This window comes from Trichosurus vulpecula, chromosome 1, assembly GCF_011100635.1.
Source record: "Trichosurus vulpecula isolate mTriVul1 chromosome 1, mTriVul1.pri, whole genome shotgun sequence".
Taxonomy (NCBI): domain Eukaryota; kingdom Metazoa; phylum Chordata; class Mammalia; order Diprotodontia; family Phalangeridae; genus Trichosurus; species Trichosurus vulpecula.
Genome location: NC_050573.1, coordinates 509,183,213 through 509,204,564, shown reverse-complemented (window position 1 = coordinate 509,204,564; position 21,352 = coordinate 509,183,213). Strand labels below are relative to the sequence as shown.

General features: G+C 36.8%; 1 pseudogene; it reads right to left on the bottom strand.

Moving 5' to 3' along the window:
- Positions 1 to 366: 366 nt before the first annotated feature.
- The window catches only part of LOC118840866, a 94,294-nt pseudogene continuing 73,308 nt past the window's right edge, over positions 367 to 21,352 (bottom strand).

Genomic DNA, 21,352 nt, shown 5'->3' with positions numbered 1-21,352 from the left:
TGGGTGGCTGATCCTTCAGATCCCTTGACAACTCTAAAAATCATCAATTTATTTTTAAAAAGACATACACAGATCTATCTCAAGTATAACTCTCAGAATCTTTCATATTTTAATGCCTTTGTACAGCAGGAATCCCAGAATGATACACACAGAAAAAACCTTAGTCCTTTCTAGAAACAGTAATTTAACTTGCAGGAAAACACAGGTTTCTGCTGACAATTAATGTTTGGATTTAGCAGGTATCCCCAACCAATCAAATTACTCTCATTTCTTCAGTCTCCTCCTATCTACCCACCTATCTGCATTAAAAAGTGAATCAGTTCATCACGATTTGGCAGCTTGGGAACTAGAACAATTGTCATAACTTCAACACTTTGATTTTTCAACCTTAAAGCTCATATTGGCAATCCTATCTATTCTAGCCTGTATCTCATCATTTTCTTTAACAGGCCCAACTCCTTTAGGAGTCCCCGTCAAAATAATGTCCCCTTCTTCCAACGTTATTATCTTGGAGACATAGCTGATTATGTAGGGGATGGTAAAGATCATGTCAGACGTCTAGCCCTCCTGTCTCAGCTGGCCGTTGACCTTGAGTCAGAGCTTTAGTTTGTGCGGGTCCGGGATCTTCTCTTTGGGCACGAACTTGCTGACTGGGCACGAGGAAGTGAAGCTCTTGGCCAAGGTCCAGGGCAGCCCCTTCTTCTTGCACTGGTCCTGCACATCCCTGGCAGTCATGTCCAGGCACAGGGCGTAGCCACCCACGAAGTCCATAGCCTCGGCCTCAGACACGGCGCTGGTCTGCTTCCCCATCACCACCGCCAGCTCCAGTTCATGGTGCAGGTTGCGGCTGTAAGGGGGCATGAGGTTCGGGGTGCCCTGAGGGGCATAAGCAGTTGGAAGGTTTCAGGATGATCACTGGCTCGCCCAGGACGGCGCTCTTCATCTCCTTAACGTGATCCGCGTAGTTCCTTCCAACGCAAACGATGTTTTTGCCCCATTCCCAAAACCGGGGTAACTGACGAGCCCCAGCCACGTCTAGAAGTCCAGAGCGAGCCAAGCGAAGCGTCACCGTATCACGTGGATTCTGCCCAAGGTCAGTTACCTGACGCCTACGGCTACGCAACGGAGCCAAACTTTCTCGGAACTCTCTGTTCCACCGTCGAAAGTAGACACCGTAGCCAGCTCTCGACTTTCCTCCCCTCCTCAGCTGGGGTCTGGGAGTCACTGAACCGTGCTCCAGGTGACCGCAGTTCGGGAAGGTCGAAGTGGTCCTGCCCTTCCTGGCAGGGCCGTGCTGCCCTGGAGGGAGCTAGATGAGTTTTTCCTTAACAGTTATTGTAATCATCTTTGAGACTTGAGTGGCTGAGGACTCTAAAGGCTTGGGATGTTGACATCACTTCCTGCCTGAGTACAAGAAAGCCTTGGAGAGCTCTCTGATATCTGACGTCTGATGCCCACTATGATGGGCAACTCAGGCAGTGAAGCTTTGTTCAGCTATGTCAGTATGGTCGTCCCCAATGCATATTCTTGTTCAATTTCCTTCTTTTGTTAAGGCAGAGCAAAACTTTTGTTAACTGTTGAATTACCTATGAGTTCCTCATTTTGTTCCATTATCAAAACTAAACTATCAGGAAATTGGCCTGAACAATTATGAAATGGCCCTTAAGTATAAAACAAAAAGAGTCTCCCATTTGTTTAGGAGGATAGACTCTGGTAGCAATCCTATGAGAGGCGTGATAGGCTGGAAAGAGTGGAAAAAAGGAATATGGGAGGTAACAAGTTATGTGATACAGGGAAGGGATGAGGAAAGGATGAACATATCCAACAAAGGCTTTTGTTACTGTGAGTTTCTTTTGTTCTGCCTTGCCTGTATTGAATAGAGGAGTGAATAATCTGATATTGAAATAGCAATCTCTATCTAAGTTAGTCCAAGTATCTTGAACCATGGTACAAAGGAAAACTAGGACTAACCCAGAAATTCAATAAAGATGAATGTACAACATGCCATTATATCTGGTTACATACAGACTTCTAGATGCCTCAAAAATGATAGATCGATTTAGAAAGGTGGCTTGTGGAACTTCAAAAACGAAGCCTTACCTATAGTGTTTTCTTTGGTTTCTGAAACAGTAAAAATAAATTTTTAGTCTTGTCATATGATATGAAGTTAATAGGATTATTATTATATCTTTCCACTACCAACTATGCCAAATATGCCGTTTAATTACTTATTCTTGAAAAGACAAGAGACCGCAAAATAGGCTGCTGTTTCTTTAAAGTTTCTCTAGCTCCTTGCCTGTGATTCTTCGCATGGGTTGCCATAGCTTAATTGACTTTCCAGGATTTTCTGTTATTATTGTTATTGTTTTAAATTTATTTCTTGATTTAGTAAGTTTCCTTTTAGACTATCGTGATTTATGACCATTTCTACATTGCCTGCCTATGAAACTTCTTATATTAAGTGCATTTGTAATAAGCAGAACTTGTCAACAAAGTCACTGTCTCATATCCCAGCAAAGAATAAAATGTTGATACAAAGCAGGCCATGCTACATTTAGCATTCCATCATGGTGAATCCCTTAAAATTCCATAAATACAAATATAATACTTGAAACCAAGCATGTGTATTACTTTTTTGGTGACAATAAGACTGTAAGCTCCTTGGGAATGGGTGGCGGGGGGGGGGGGTTGTTGAACTTTTTTTGTATCCCGCATACTTATCACATTGCTTGGCATATATAGTAGGTGCTTATTATTGACTTCACTTAAATAATAAAAATTCAAATATTTCATCTAAACATTTGTGCTTTCCATTCAATTTTTAGGTAACCAAAATCCCATTTAAAATTTTAAATGCTCATAGTTTCTAGGGTAAGAAGAGATAAAAACAAAACTAAGTATAGCCTTTTGATTTTGCTTGAGTTCTATAACACTGAACTTGAAATCCTAAAATTTCTTTCTGATGAAAAATAATTTTTTAAGTACTTACTATGTAGCAGGCAGTGTGCTAAAAAGTAAGAAAAACTCTTGAGAAAATTAAAGACAATAAAAAGAAATATTTAAATATATTGAGAAAAAAAGGATAATCAAAGGTTTAGCACCTTTATCGTAGTGAATGGGATAATAATGATTAACAACTGGGAGTGGTCATAACTGCTGTGTTATTATTTAATTTCTGTTTTCTCTGTCAAGAATGATCTTTACATTAGAAATTACATAATAGAAAATTCCTTGAAAGAGTGGATCCTCAAGTGCAACAAAGAAACAGTAAGAGAACACCTAAGTGTCCTTGAAATTTTCAGATCATCTGATCCAGAAAGACTGTTTCTTTGGATACTGAAAGAACTAAGATATCTGATTGCTGAGTCAGTCAGTGATATCTAAAAACTCATGAAGAATAGTTGAGTAGTTGAGACATCATAGGACTGAAGAGACATAGATCATCCAATTTTTCAGAAAAGGTTAAAAAAATAAAATTTGCCAACTACAGACCAGTGAACTTGACTATGACAGCTGGGAAAATTCTAGAACACATTAGCAAAGCTATGGGTCACCTACATACGTATAGAAGGCCTATTGACAGTAAATTGTGGGTCTTACTGATGTGAACAATACACTATTCATCAAAACCACATCAAATTCCTATCCCTTGGCTTGCTACTGGACATATTACTTTATAATTCTCATCTTTTGTGTTAGGGAAATCAGGGCAGATGTTCTTATATTTCCTCCTAAATTATTATAAATATATGATCTCACTTCTTAAGTAATTGATTAGCTTTGTGTCTTCATCCCACTGTATTAAATAAACCAGAAAAAACATTTTCCCTACATTTCATTCGTTTTTCTATCTCTCTTTCTCAACTCCCCTAGTCTCATGAGCTAAATAAACTTTGATGTTACTTTGCCATTTATTAACAGGTAGCAAATAATGCAAAAATGATGTTTAAATATTTCAACAATATATTGCAATAAGAAAGATTGCATTTAGAGTCACATCTGGGCATCAACCACATCTAATCATCAGAAAGTATCTAAAAAAATCCTAGATTAGTTTTTCCACATCATAAGAATTAAACTCAGTTTACACAAGAAATGTTTCTTTATATTGGTTGTGCTAGACAAAGGTTAACTCATTCAGTGTCTCAGTAAAGTTGTCAGTTCTTTCTTGCCAATCTTAAAAAAGTCTCTCTACAACTAAACCGTTCCACTCCAAAGGTTCTGTTATATCTTAAAGATTCGGTAATTATATGTGTAGTTTCTGGGAGGGTGTGGGGAATACTGAAGTGGAGCTCATATAAAGAATTACCATTGAGGCTCTAAGTTGCTGGGTGATCCCTCTTCTCTCCTCTGTAGAGAAGCTAATCTAACTCTAATCTAATCTAAACTTTTTAGATTCACTCTAGAATCTCCTGCTTAACTTATTCTACTATTTATGAAGATTCTACTTCCTCTGCAGCTCCACTCTTCTTTTTCCATCTTGATTCATTCATTACTTCAACACTCTCTCCTACAGACATTCAATAACTTAGAAAAGCTAGAAGATGTAGTGCTGGGCCTGGAGTCAGGAAGACCTGATTTCAAACCCCTCCTCAGATATTAACTAGCTGTGTGACTTTGGGCAAGTCACTTAACCACTATCTATCATAGTTTCCTCAAATATAACATGGGCTTAATAATGGTACCTACCTCCTAGGGTTGTTGTAGGGATCAAATGACATGTTTGCAAAGTGCTTAACACAGTGCCTGGAACTGTGTTAGTTACTATCATTATTATTATCTCTTCTCACACCAAACTCAGCCTCTAATCCGGACCCCTTGGTCCAAGAATGCACATTAGCACAAACACCAGCTCTTCCTCCATGCTTCTCTCTTCATCATATTCAGGATAATCTCTAAAATTTCCAATCACCAACAGCCATGAAGCTCTCAAATAAGATGAGAGAAATGTAAACTGTTGTTCCTCCTCTCCGCTTCACACGCACAATTGTTATTCCTTTTCCTTTTCATCACATTGTGCCTCCAGCTCCTAATAAAGGTCTTCAGAGATTTCCCCTTTTAGCAAGAGATACACAATTCTCACTATCTCAACTTCCAAGACCTATATCTCTCATAACTGCATTACTTCCATGATGAAAAAATTCAGAAATTCTCTCTTACTCTTACCCTTCCATCACTCTTTATGCCCCATTTCTCCTAAAACTAGTCCTTCACACTCGTTGAAACCTCTAGGCCTCTGATCCTAACCTGTTCTCTTAATAGATCATTCCTACTTTGAAATAAGTTTTCTTCCTTTGCAGTGCTGGGAACATTAATTGCTGTTGCTACTTCTACCACTGTTACTACTACTTTACATTTATTAAGTTCCTTAGTTGTTATATAATGCTTTCACAATCAATACCTTATGTGATACTAATACACTCTATGAAGAATACAGAGGCTAGTATCTTTCTCATGTTTTACAAGTAAAAATGAGACACTAGTTATAGTGGCTGAGTCAATAATATTTGGGTTCAAATCTTTCCTTTGATATGTACTGACCATGTGACTCCAGGCAAGTCATTTAGCCTCTGGGAATTATCCTAGATTAAAAGTTGAAAAAATGCCAACCTATATTTGCAGAAAGAGTTGCCTTACTTGGAAGTCCCTTAAATGAATGAAATTGCAGGTCCAATCCCTATCCTTTTGCCTTTTTTATTCTTTCATGTTCCAGAAGTGAAGTCACTAGTTAAAGTGATAATTAGAGGAGACTTTAGCTGTGATCTTTCTCAAAGTAAAAATATTATAATTATCTGCTTTATTTGTCACTTTTTTAATAAATCATAGTCACTGACTTAGATATTTATTCAATGATTATATATTGTGGGTTTTAATATATAAAAAGATGTGACCAACTGCTTGTGAGAAAAGAGGTTTCTCCAATTTATTTATTAATCAAGACAAGTATTTTTTCTAATTGGATTATCCACCTGAGTCATGTCAAATTCAGTATTAAAGAGATGGCTAGTAAACATCTAGAAAAGAAAGCAGTTATCTCAAATACATCATGACACCATCAAGATCAGATTATACCAGAATAAGCTAATGTCCTTATTTAAAAGAGTTGCCGAACATATAGATTAGGGGAAATAGCATAATTAGATTTTGCCCAGGTATTGAAATAGCTGATAAAGTACTTCATACATGTCTTTTTTTTTGTTTGTGGAAAAAAATTAGAGATGGAATAATGCATAATGCAATTAGATCCATTCAAGATTGGTTGAATGGTTGGACTGAAAAAAATCAATAATGGTTCAATATTAACTTGGAAAGAGTTCTTCAGTGGAATTCTCCAGGGATTCTTATATTCATTAACATTTTTATCAGAGCAAGTGTTAGGATTCAAAAAGATCTTAATGAACTAAAACATTGGATTAAATCTAACAAGAGACAATTCTGAAGGTATAAATGTAAAGTCACAGGCTCATAGGATTACAGAAGACAGGAACCTTAGAAATGATTTAGTCTAATTCTCTCATTTCAGAGATTAAGAAATTGAAGCCAAGAAAGACTGAGAGATTTATGATGTCCACAGGATGTGACAAAGCAGAATATCAACCAATTTCCTCTGACAAAATCTATTCCTCTTCCTGCTATACAATACTATTTCTCAAATGTAATATTTGGCTTTAATAAGCCAATTGCACAAATACTAGATGAAAGAGGCATGGTTACATTGCAGTTCACTGGAAAGCAATTTTGGTATGTTATTAGACTAGAACAAACAAGCTAGGGTTATCTCGGGCTCCATTAAGGCAGCATCCTCCAGGAATAAGGGGGTGAATGTTGCTATGTACACTGCTCTGATCAGATCACCTCTGGAGGGTTGTGTTCAGTTCTGAATGTAGAGTTTACAAATGACACTGGAAAGCTGGAGAGCACACAGAAGAGGACAACTAAGGTGGCCTTGAGTTCTGGACATATTGGATTGGTTTAAAGAACTTTGGATGTTTTTTCTGGAGAAGAACTAGGGACATGTAATATTTGTGCTTAAGTATTAAGAGACATTAGACTTGTTCTGTTTGGCTCTAAAGTATAAAACCAAGAAGTGGGTAGAAATATCAAAGAGGTAAATTTAGGCTTTATATCCTAATAAATCTCTTAACAATTAGAACAATTCAAAAGTGAAATGAAGTATCTTGCAAAGTGGTAGGCCACTATTCAGTGGATGTCTTGAATTGTAAGCTAAATGACCACTTTTTGTGCATGTTATGGTAGGTATGTATTTCTTGTGTGTTGTCTAGATAACTGTTAAGACCCCCTTTACCACTAAAATTATGTGATTCTTTAAAGACAAAAGTATAATTCTAAAAACTTTTTTTTAAGGTAAGGAAACTTGGTCAGCTTATACATTTGTTCATTATCACACCCCTCCAATCTTAATCTTAAAAATGGGATTTAAGTTTGGTTTCTCTTTTCTCAGACTGTCATGGAAGCTGTGAAAATCTTCAACTTGAACCATATATTTCTGTCATTTTGTGGTTTTCATGATACATTTGCAAACCTTTGAACTTTTAGAAATTTGCCTGCGTTCTATTAAAGGCTACAGCCTTAGGGATTTTGAAGAAACACTGAAAGTAAAGATTGATTTAAAACCACACTGAAAATTCACAAGGATATTCAGTGGTGGGAGACCTTTCAGATTTGCTTATCCTGTTCTTTTTTAAAATTTTTAAATGATTTATTTTTAGTTTTCAACGTTTATTTCCATAAGATTTTGAGTTCCAAATTTTCTCCCCATCTCTCCCTTCTGTCTCACCCCAAGATGGCATGCATTCTCATTACCCCTTACCCCTTTCTGCCTTCCCTTCTATAACACCCTCCTCCTCTTATCCTCTTCCCCCTTACTTTCTTGTAGGGCAAGATAGTTTTCAATACCCCATTGCTTATGTATCTTATTTTCCAGTGGCATGTAAAAACAATTTTTAACATTTGTTTTTAAAACTTTGAGTTCCCAATTTTCTCTCTTCTTCCCTCTCCACCCACCCTCATTGAGAAGGCAAGAAATTCAATATAGGCTATACATGTGTAGTTATGCACAACGCTTCCATAACAGTCATGATGTGAAAGACTGTATTTCCCTCCATCCTATCCTGCCCCCCATTTATTATATTTTCTCCTTTGACCATGCCCCTTTTCAAAAGTGTTTGCTTCTGACTACCTCCTCCCCAATCTGCCCTCTCTTCTATCATCCCCCCTCTTATCCCCTTCCCCCCCTACTTTCCTGTAGGGTAAGATACCCAATTGAGGGTGTATATTATTCCCTTCTTAAGCCAAATCCAATGACAGTAAAGTTCACTCATTCCTTTTCACCTCCCCCATCTTCACCTCCATTGTAAAAGCTTTTTCTTGCCTCCTTTATGTGAGATAATTTACCCCATTCTATCTCTCACTTTCTCCTTCTTCCAATATATTCCTCTCTTACCCCTTAATTTTATTTTTGAGATATCATCCCTTCATATTCAACTCACCCTGTGCCCTCTGTCTAAATATATGTATATTCCCTTCAACTACTCTAATACTGAGAAAAGTCTCAAGAGTTACAAATATCTTTTCATGTAGGAATGTAAACAGTTCGACTTAAACAAGTCCCTTATGATTTCTCTTTCCTGTTTCTTATCCTATTCTTGATAAGCCATTCAAGCAGTTATACTGATTGATATAAGCCCTTGCTACATATTTGCTAATCCCTTTTGTCATATTTTCACTCTACTGATATGTAATGAAGAAAATGGATTAAGTTAAGTAGGCTTCTATTTTTGTTAAATTAGTGATTGCAACACTAAGTATGGGAAATGGAAACAAGGAATAGGTAGGGACTCTAAAAATGATGATTCAGATTGGGGAAAATAGTTTATTTTAAAGTTACCACATTCCTGCATTTTCCTATCAATCTTGACCTCTTCTTTGCAGCAGGTAATTGTCATAACAATATGCTTTCAAATCTTCACCGAAGTATCATGTTCTTAAATTCTATTAACTATCACTTTGAAAATCAATATTTTCAATTACAATGTTGGCTTTATACATGAATTTAAATGATACTTTAAATAAGATGCAATTATAATGTCAACATAAGAAAGATAAACATTTTTTTTTCTAGTGGAATATTAAAATATATGCAGATGGGGATTCTGGACCAAAAAGATGTTATGTTAGTTACTTTTGTCAGACACCTTTAACTCTCTTAACTTCAAAGGAAAAGGAATTATGAACCAAATGTAGAATAATTATAACTGAATCTATAGGACAACGAAAATAGAAACTAGACAAGATAAAATCTTCAGTAACAGCAGAGAACCATAATTCTTTATTTAAATAACTTTTAATTGATGTATATTTTTCTTTACATAATCATAGTTTTCCCCATTATCCCTTTGCCCACCTCTTCCAAAGGGCTATCCCATATATTATCACCACTGTGATGTCATGGTCCTTTTTGAAAATGAAGGACAAACAGCAACAACATCTCAAATATAACCTAACTCCCAAATCTCATTTTTATGTAACTTTCTCATCATTGGTGGAGATCAATTCCCAGCACATGTGTGAGAGGAGTAATGGAGCTGGCAAGAGGAGAGAGAACAGATTTACTCTCTTTAAGCTTGAGAGACTCTTCTAGTCACTTAAGTCTCTTTGAGTTTCAGATGCTTCCAACTTCTGCCTTTGAGAGAGAAGATGGGTGATGCCAATCTCACTTCAGGGTACTAAAGGGAAAATAATACTCTGGGAAGAAATTAATATGAGAGAAGCTGGAAATATTTATTATGTCCCTATTCTCAACTTGTTACACTAGAGATTTTGGAGAACTTCCCCTTGGGTGATATCTAGCTGGCACTCTCTCTCTTTCGACTGAGTAGAGGAATCTCTCTCTCAATGCGAGAGCTCATTCACTATGTATTGTCTGGTATGTATTCCTCTACATTATCTCTAGTATTGTCTGGTGTATACTCTACATTTCTCTTATTTCTGTTTTGCTGTCTACTTGGATAAATGAGTGTACTTGCTACCTCTTATTTTGTTCATTGTGGAACTGGTAGTTGGCAGGAAAGAGCTCAAGTCTTGGATATAAAACTTGGGTTCCTGCTTCTTCCATGACACAAGATCAAAAGTTAGCTTGAACCTAAAAAATCACATCACCTAGATGAATAATATTTAAGGAAGCAGATCAAAAAGGCCCCAACCTCTTACTTCCCTTTCTCGTAGGTATTAAAGTCTCCCTCAGAGAAGAGAGTTGGAGGAAGAGGCTAGCGATGTCTATTCTGCTTCTATTCAAGCCATGCAATAACATCCTCATGCTACATGTGGGAGACAGCCCTTTCTGTACATATAGCACATAGTAATTCTAGAGAGAAAAATAAAGAAAGGAAAAATTTTAAAAATTGTTAATAATACATTAAGCAATCTGAAAATATGTGTAATGTAGAACACTTGAAGATTTCCCACCTTTGCAGTGAAGAGGTATTGGAATGTCTTCTCATGTCTCTGTTTTGGAGTCATGATTGTTCTTTATAATTTTGCAGCATTCACTTCTGAATTTTGTTTTTTTTGTGGTTGTACTTTCCATTTACATTGTTTTATTCATGTATACTGTTTTCTTGGCTTGACTTACTTTAATCTGCATTAATTCATGTACAATGATCCACACTTTTCTGTATTCATCACATTCACTACATCTGCCCAGTAATATTCCATTATGTTCATGTACTACAATTTGTTTGGCCATTCCCCAATCAATCATTCCCCAAACAATTCTATATTACAATTCTTTGCTATAACAAAAGTGCTGCCATAAATATATATTGGATATCAAATCCTTATCACAGAAATTTGCTACTAAGATCTTTTTCCCATTCAATCACTTCCCTGTTTATCTTAGGTATACTACTTTTGTTTCTGTAGAAGCTTCCAGTTTCATATAATTATTTATCTATTGTATCTTTTACCATTTACTCTATCCCTTGCTTGGTTAAGAATACTCCTCCTACTCATAGCTGGAAGAAATATATAATTGCCTTCTCTTCTAATTTTTTATTAAATGATCTTTAATATGAAAGTCTCATATTGATTTAGAATGTATTACTTCATGTGGTCTAAAGTGTTGGGCTAAGCCTAATTTCTGCCAGATTGCTTTTCAGTTTTCTCAGTAATTTTTATTGAAGAGAGAGTATTCATTTATTGAGTTCTATTATTTTGATTATATTGGTACATCCTATCCATGAGCACTGGACATTCTTCCAGCTATTGAAATTGTTCTTTATTTCTTGAAATAGCACTTTGCAACTTAAAACATGCAAGTCTTTTATGTGCTTTGGTAGATTGATCTTAAGACACTTTACGTGGAATGGAACTTCCCTTTCTGTTATGACTATTTGGACTTTGTTATTGTTGGTGCTACTGCTGCTGCTGCTGCTGTTACTACTACTGTTACTTCTTCTTCTTCTTCTTCTTCTTCTTCTTCTTCTGCTGCTGCTGCTGCTGCTGCTGCTGCTGCTGCTATGACTATGACTGCGACTATGACTACAACTGCGACTATGACTACGACTACAACTACATAGAAATGCTGTTGATTTTTAATGGTTTATTTTGCAGCCATAAACTTTGCTGTAGGTATTAACTGTTATAATCAGTATCATTGCTGATTTCCTAGGATTTTCTAAATATACCGTTATATAATCAGCAAATAGTTATAGTTTTACTTCCCCTATCTTTTAGGCCTTCTTTCTCTTGTCTTATTGTTTTTCTTGTAGCATTTCCAGAACTATAGCAAACAAGTGGGAAGAGTGAGCATCTTTAGTTATGGTAATTAAGGTTATAGTGGGAAAAGTTCTAGTGTATGTTCTAGTTGCATATGATGTTTGTTTTAAGTTTCAAGTTTTTTTAATCATATGAAAAATGGTCCCTCTAGGCCTATACTTTGTAAGATTTTTAACCTAAGTGTCAAAGGTTTGGTTTTTTTTTGCCCTATGCCTTTTGAAGATGTTAATGTGGTTTTAGATATTTTTGTAATTAATACTATTAATTGCTATGTTTATTTTTTAATCCTGAATATTTGTTATAAAACCAACTTGGTGATAAAGAATAATTTCTTGGATTAATCACTGCTATCTGTGTGAAAGGATTTTGTTTTTACATTTTTGAGTTGATATTTATTAAAGACATTGATCCATACTTCTACTGTGATTTACGCTTCCCTAGTTTAGAATTTAGAGATATATTTGTCTCAAAAGAAATCATTAAGAGGTACTCAGTTTCTGAGAATGATTTATTTACTATCTATGTTCTATTGTATTCCTTTAAAAATATTTCTTAAATACATTTTAGTCTTGTTGGGGGCAAAATCTGGAACGTTGCTAAGACATGTGACTGTGTTTGATACCTCTAACTTTTGTGACCACTGCTATCTATCTAATGATCAGAGGTACCACTGATGCATGAATTTCTGCTTGTAGAAATAAGACTAAGTAATATACCAATCCCCTGTTGAAGGTTGAATCCATTTACTCTGTAATGTATATTGAAACTTCCATTAAAACCTTTTTTCTTAAAAGGAGAAGCAATTATGTAAAGTGTATTACCATTTAGTCATTTCTTCCTGTAGGATGAGTTAATCATTTTCTTTGAAATATAACATAACCTATTTTTAACCTCTAAGCTTTCCTATAAAGTTGAATAATTTCTTTTTTCCTCATAAATTTTGTTAGAAGTCTTATTGTGAAGTCTTGGTCCTGTTCCTATGAAATAATAGTTGTTTCTTCAAGGCATTTCTTATGTTAGTTCATGGGGCAGTCTACCTCCCAGGAGAGAACAGCTAACTCCAAAAGTTGTGTGTTGTAAGCAAAGACCAAGCATGAATTTATAAAGGATGCACACGATCTAATTTTCCTGTACTTCAGACAATGAGAACTCTCCAAACTTTTAAGACTAGGTCAAAAAGAGACTTTCTTGATATACTACATTGTAAGAAAGGCATTTTTATAAGAGTAATACACCCTCAAAGTACAATGCTGCTAACTGTTTATACCTCTTGCCCATCGGCATAGACTTTCCCTTTTATTGACATAAAGATTTGTTACAGGCATGGTAGGATTACTGGAGAAAGTTACATTCCAACATCCCTTTTTCATTACCTTAAGTCTCAGTTGGCTCTGTTATAATTTCAATAATTCTCATTTGGATGTGTAAGTTACATGTTTGCCTCTGTCTTTACTTGCTAATAATACATTGATGATGTTTACCATGTAACTATCCATTTAGATTGCATTTCATGCTAAATGGTGGAGAATGGGCTACTTCCTCAGCCTCTGAAAGTAGTCTTTCAAATCTGCACATATCGAGAGATATATTTCATCATACACTCTCTGAAGCCAAAATCGATTGTGGCATTCATCTCAATTCTGATGCTATTTAGTGGTTTTATTTTTAATAATTGTTACTATTTTGTATATTATTTTCTTGGTTCTGATTACGTTGTTTTGCATCACTTCATACCTCTCCTCAAATTTTAATGAATTTCTCAAATGAATTGTTATATTTACCATCCTACTATATGCTATTATATTTGTACACTATAACTTATTCCACCATTTCTCAACTAAGGAGAATGCATTTTGTTTTTTAAGTTTTTGTTTCCATGAAAATTATTTAATATTATTATTCTCATTTTATAGTTGAAGAAACATGCTCAGAGAAGTAAACAGATTTTCTCAATGTCACATAGCTAGTTATTGAGTTATCTGGGTCTAACACACTGACACATTTTTTCTTTAAAAGTTATTTTGGGGATGGAGCCAAGATGGTGGAGTAAAAGTAGAGACTTGCTTGAGTTCTCCCCCAAACCTCTCCAAAAACCTGCAAAAATGACTCTAAACAAATTCTAGAGCAGTGGTACCCACAAAATGACTGAGTGAAACAAATTTCCAGCCTAAGACAACCTGGAAGGTCATCAGGAAAGGTCTATTGCACAGGGCTGAGAGAGGAGCGCAACACAGCATGGGCTGCTCCAGCAAATACAGAGCCACAGCAAACCTGGACCAGGCCTCAGGAAACTGAATCACCTCTAACTGTGGAGATTTCCAGACTTTTCAACCCACAAACAGTAAAGACAACTTAGAAGGCCAGTAGGAAAGGTCTGTCGGACTTGGGTGAGAGAGGAGCATGGTCTGGTTCCAGGCCTGGGGCAGTGGTGGTGGTTGTGAGTGTTGCCTCATTCAAAGAAATAACTTGAAAAGACCTCAGTTTAAAAAGGCCAAGATCACCCACTGTATCCGGGGCCAAGTCCAGTCATACTGATGGATATCAGGCCACTGGACCCAGATGACTCTGGACGAGAAAGTGAAGCTGGTAACTTTGCACAGATTACTTCACTCAAATCAAAGTCAATTGCAAGTCATGTCATTATCTCCCTGATGTCATGGTCTTCTTCGAGAATGAAGGACAAACCACACAAAACAGTATATAGAACATCAGGCCTAGAGTCAGGAAGACCTGAGTTCAAAATCTGGTCTCATACACTAGCTGTGTGACCTTGGGCAAGTCATTTAATCCTAATTGCTTCAGTTTCTTCACCTGTAAAATGTACTGGTGAAAAAAATGGCAAACCATTTGAACTTAAGTTTTCTAAAATGTTTATAGCCCCTCTATTTATAGCCCCTAAATTTCAGGGATGCCCATCAATTGTGAAATGGCTGAACAAGTTGTGGTATATGATTATGATGGAATATTACTGTGCTGCAAAAATGATGATCTCAATGATCTTAAAAATCATGAAAAGACTTGCAAAAAATAATGAGTGAAATAAGGAGAATCAAGAGGACATTGCATACTGTAATAGCAATATTCTTTCAAGAATGACACCACCTGAAAGAGATCCTATTAAGAAAACTCACAGAAATGTTATACTTAAATTCCCAAACCCCCAGATCAAGGACAAAATATGATGAGCAACAAGAAAAAACTCAATTTACATATGACAGTGCCACAATTAGAATCACAAAAGACCTAATGTTGGTGACACTAAAAGATCACAGGTCTTGCAACACTGTATATTGAAGAGCAAAAGAACTGGGCCTCTGGCCAAAAATATCACACCCAGAAAAGCTAAGCCTAATTCTGAATGAGAGAAAACGGACATTTGATCAACTGCCAGACTTTCAGGACTCTGTTAAAAAACCCTATTGACATACAAGAGCCAAGAGAAATATAAGGTACATACCAACGACCAATTATAAGGGACTAAATAAGAATAGAATATTTATCTTTTAGGTATGGGAAATGTAAAACCTACATCTAAGATTGGTACTAGTATTTAGGTAGCTTATAAGACAGATTGAGGTAGACCTGAGTATGATATGACTTCAAAAAGTAAAACTATTCAGGAACAGCTAAAAGATTAATTATCTTATAGAAATGAGGTGCAAAAGGAAGAACTGATTCAGAGGAATTAGATTGGGGTGGGGGAGTGTTAGTTCTGGAAACCTACTTTCATCGGGAATGGTTTTAAGAAGGGAAAGTACATATACATTTAGAAGAGTATTAAAGTCTTCTAAATTTAGAAAGAAATAAAACTCTAAGGGGATGAGGGGAGGATAAAGGAGGTATCTTTAGAGGGGAGGGTGAGGGAATAGGGTTAAAAGGGGGATATGGAGGGGTCTTTCGATTTAGGGGAATGGGAGGATAAGGGAGGGATTGCTAGAGTTGGGGTAGGTTAATTAATAGGAGGGCAAGGTAGCAGGTAGAAGTAAAGTAGAGGAATTAGGAGAGACAGAAAAAAAGAGATATGTGCAAACATAAAACAAAATTAAGAGTAGAATCTCTTAGGGAAAGCATATGTTTATACATGTATGTATATATGAATATATATGTACATATATGTATATATCAATACTTATATGTAAATATATCCATGCTCAATTATAGCCTTGGGGTGGCAGGTAGGGGGGAAGTAGGGGGTAAAAGAACAAAGTAAAAACTGTATAGCAGAGAACAAAAGAAAACCTACAAAGAAGCAAAAAAAAAAAAAAGATGGACAGCTTTCAACATAATTTGCAGTATTTAATATGTAGGCTTTCTTGAAATGATAGGCTATTGCTATATATTCTGAAACCTCTCCTATGTTCTATGGTGCACATGACATATTTTTTAAAATTTTTTATCTAAGTTTAATATTTAGGTTTATGTTTCTTTTTCTTTTCTTATTATGTATTTAAGTTTTTGTATTTATCTAAAATAAAAAAAAAGTGTGGAAAAAAATGAATTTGAGTGAATAAGTCATTTTGACTGTTATAAATATCCAAATTAATTATAAAGGACATATGAAGAAAGATGCTATCTGCATCTAGAGAAGGAACTAATAAATAGAAGTATGGATAGAATAATTTTATGCACATACACACATACCAATTTGTGCCTAATGACAGTCATCTCTAGTGCAGAGGTGGGGGAGGGTAAAAAGGAAAAAAATAAATTTACATGATAATTTTATTATATATTCAGAAGGAATAAAAAGTTGTACATAATAGATTTGCAGTTTCACATGAAATCATTTTTAAAATTATACTATCTTATAGAAATGCTTGTTTTGTTCTATAAATTAAAAGCAAAATAAATCAATGTGAAATATTCCAATATCTTTGCCAAGAGTACCCCAAATGGAGTCACAAAGAGTCAGACATGACTGAAACAAGTGAAAACCAAGTTACATCAGTTGGGAGGTTAATATTTACACCTCATTAAGACTTAAAATTCTGGTCTGCAGGGGGCGGAGCCAAGATGGCAGCTGAAAAGCAGAGACTAATGTGAGCTCCCCACCAAGTCCCTCCAAAAACCTATAAAAAATGGCTCTGAACCAATTCTAGAACTGCAGAACCCACAAAAGAGCAGAGGGAAGCAGGGCTCCAGCCCAGAACAGCCTGGATGGTCTCTGGGTGAGGTCTACCCCGCAAGGAGCCGGGAGCAGAGCAGAGCGGAGTGGAGCAGAGCCCAGCATGAGCGGAGTAGAGCCCAGTGTGAGTGGGGCAGACCAACCAGACCAGGAGCTGGGCAGACTGTGCCCTAGTGCCCTGAATCAGTGAGCTGTAGCAGTTACCAGACTTCTCAACCCACAAACACCAAAGACAACAGAGAAGGTTAGTGAGAAAAGCTGCAGGAGTGGAAGGAGTTCATGGTTTGGCTACCGCCCCAGCGGCAATGGAGGTGGGGCAGCTACAGCTGCAGTTGCTTCTGGCCCCAGGTCCACCTGGTGGGAGGAATTAAGTGGCAGATCAGAGCAGGAGTGAAGAGCTCTCTGAAGATCTAAGCCCAGTCTGGGTTGGAGGTTCTTGGGGAAGGAGGAGTGCTGGTGTGGCAGAGCTGGCGCATCCCCCCCAAACATGGAACATAGAACTCTTTAGTCTACAAGCAGTCATACCCCACTGAAAAACTCAAGGGTCAAGTTAGTTGGTTGGGAATATGGCCAGGCAGCGAAAACGCACCCAGATTCAGTCTCAGACTCTGGAATCCTTCTTTGGTGACAAAGAAGACCAAAACATACAGCCAGAAGAAGTCGACAAAGTCACAGAGCCTACAACAAAAGCCTCCAAGCAAAACATGAACTGGTCTCAGGCCATGGAAGAGCTCAAAAAGGATTTGGAAAAGCAAGTTAGAGAAGTAGAGGAAAAATTGGGAAGAGAGATGAGAATGATGCGAGAAAACCATGAAAAACAAGTTAATGACTTGCTAAAGGAGACCCAAAAAAATACTGAAAAATACACTGAAGAAAACAACACCTTAAAAAATAGACTAACTCAAATGGCAAGAGAGCACCAAAAAGCCAGTGGGGAGAAGAATGCCTTAAAAGGCAGAATTAACCAAAAGACCACTGAAGAAAATACTACCTTAAAAATGAGATTGGAGCAAGTGGAAGCTAGTGACTTGATGAGAAATCGAGATATTATAAAACAGAACCAAAACAATGAAAAAATAGAAGACAATGTGAAATATCTCATTGGAAAAACCACTGACCTGGGAAATAGATCCAGGAGAGATAATTTAAAAATCATTGGACTACCTGAAAGCCATGATCAAAAAAGAGCCTAGATATCATCTTTCAAGAAATTATCAAGGAGAATTGCCCTGATATTCTAGAGCCACAGGGCAAAATAGAAATTGAAGGAATCCACCGATGGCTTCCTGAAATAGATCCCCCAAAAAAATCTCCTAGGAATATTGTTGCCAAATTTCAGAGCTCCCAGATCAAGGAGAAAATACTGCAAGCAGCCAGAAAGAAACAATTTGAGTATTGTGGAAACATAATCAGAATACCCCACGATCTAGCAGCTTCTACATTAAGAGACTGAAGGGCTTGGAATACGATATTCTGGAGGTCAATGGAGCTAGGATTAAAACCAAGAATCACTTACCCAGCAAAACTGAGTATCATGCTCCAAGGCAAAATATGGATTTTCAACAAAATAGAGGACTTTCAAGCTTTCTCAGTGAAAAGACCGGAGGCTGAATAGAAAATTTGACTTTCAAACACAAGAATCAAGAGAAGCATGAAAAGGTAATCAAGAAAAAGAAATTGCAAGGGACTTACTAAAGTTGAACTGTTTTGTTTACATTCCTACATGGAAAGATGATGTGTATGATTCATGAGACCTCAGTATTAGGATAGCTGAAGGGAATATTCATATATATATGTTTATGTATATATATATATATATATATATATATGTATATGTGAGTGTGTATGCATGCATATGTGTATGTGTATATATATATACATATATATATATATATATATATATATATATATATATATATATGTAGAGAGAGCGAGAGAGAGAGGGCACAGGGTGAGGTGAAGATGAAGGGAAGATATCTAAAAGAAATAAAATAAAATTAAGGGATGAGAGAGGAATATATTGAGAGAGGGAGATAGGGAGAGATAGAATGGGGTAAATTATCTTGCATAGAAGTGGGAAGAAAAAGCAGTTCTGTAGGAAGGGAAGAGAAGTCAGGTAAGGGGGAATGAGTGAATCTTGCTCTCATCAGATTTGACCTGAGGAGAGAATACCATAGATACTCAATTGGGTAACTTACCCCACAGCAAAAAAGGAGAAAGAAGAAGATACAGAAAAGGGGGGATGATAGAAGGGAGGGAAGATCGGGGTGGAGGTAATAAAAAACAAACACTTTCGAAAGGGGTACAGGGTCAAGGGAGAAAATTCAATAAAGGGGGATAGGTTAGGAAGGAGCAAAATATAGTGAGTCTTTCACAACATGAGTATTGTGGAAGGGTTATACATAATGATACGCATGTGGCCTATGTTGAATTGCTTGACTTCTTAGGGAGCGTGGGTGGGAAGGGAAGAGGGGAGAGAATTTGGAGCTCAAAGCTTTAAAAACATGTTCAAAAACAAAAAAAAAGTTTTTGCATGCAACTAGAAAATAAGATACACAGGCAATGGGCCGTGAAAGTTTATCTTGCCCTACAAGAAAGAAAGGGAAAAGGGGATGGGAGGAGAGTGGGGTGACAGAAGGGAGGGCTGACTGGGGAACAGGTCAACCAGAATATAAGCCATCTTGGAGTGGGGGGGAGGGTAGAAATGGGGAGAAAATTTGTAATTCAAACTCTTGTGAAAATCAATGCTGAAATCTAAATATATTAAATAAAAATTAAAAAAAGACATAAAATTCTTTTTCAGTACTGTTAATTACACCTTTACATGTTACCTCAGCCTTCCATTGTCCAAACACTCTGCTACTGAAAATCTATTGGCAACATGGTAAAACTGGACCAATCCTTCTGGTGCTCACTCCTTGGGATGAAAAATCTTCCTCTTCTATTAGAGGAAGGGAATTTGATCCTCACCATTACTCTAGGAGGTGGGTAGTTTTACTTAGTGTCCTGCCACTGCTATAAACAAAACTGATTAGATTGGTTCTGATGCTATGGATGATAGACCTCCAGACCTTTCAAGCTCTCAAAGTCATCTCAAGGAAAAGAAACCCCATAGAGGTAGAGGCTAGCAGGAACAGACACAACTTTACCTAGTTGTGGCACAAATTTACCTAGCTGCCACAGGATACAATTGCTATGACAAGAATAACTTACTGACTTCCCCATACCTCATTGCAATCACATCTTGTTACCTGTAGAGCCACAGCCAAGTGATTACAATCAGAGAAATGATTTTTAACAGAATCATCCCTGTCATAGGACAAATGGACAATCAAGAGACCACTCAGTGTTTTCCATGTCATTCTACAATGCTAAGCCCTTTCATGGCAGTACTACCACATGACTGAAAGCAACAGGAAGTTGGTTATTTCCAAAAGACCTAAAGAATAGATCACTAGGTCTTTTTTTGGTGTCTCTGGCAGTTTCTGGGGGAGAACCAGGCAAGTCTGCTCTGGGATGACCACTATAGGGTAATTGAATGTCTCTACAGACATCAGAGTGGGTAGAAAATGTATTGATTATGTACTAGCCAACAACATAATGGACAAGATCAGGCACAGAGAACTCACCCGGGTAGGTGCTGATGAAGAATTTTCAAAAGAGTTAAAGCCCTTTGTAATCTTGTCCTGTCTTACTTTTCCAGTCTTCTTATGCCATATGCCCCAACACATACTCTTTTTTGATCCTATGATACTGGTCTCTTTTCTGTCCCATAAACAAGACACTCCATTTCTCAGCTCCAGACATTCTTCCTGCCTGTCTCCCAGGCCTGGAACACTCTTCCCTCTTCCATTCTGATGATTTACCTACTTTAAGTCATAACTAAGTCTTAGCTTTTACAGGAAGGCTTGTTCAACTCCTCTTTTTTCCAGTGCCTTCTCTCTGATAATTATTTTCTATTCACCATGTATATAGGTGGCTTTGTATACTCGCACACACGCGCGCGCACACACACACACACACACACACACACACACACACATATATATATTTGTGTATTATTTACCCTATTAGATTGCAAGCTCCTTGAGGGGAAGGCCTCATTTTTGCTTCTTTTTGTATTCATAGTGCTGTCTGGCACAATGATGGCTTTTAATACATGTTTGCTGATTGATTAAAATAATTCTGTGATACTACCTCACACCTATCAGATTGGTTGACATAACAGAAAAGGAAAATGACAAATACTGGAGGGAATGTGGAAAAAATAGGAACACTACTTCATCACTGATGGAGTTGTGAATTGGTCCAACAAATCTTGAGAACAATTTTGAATGAAGGCCAAAAGGTCATAAAACTGTTTAGAACCTTTGACCTGGCAATATTCCAAATTGATCTGTGCCTTAAGGAGATGAAAGAAAGAGAAAAAGG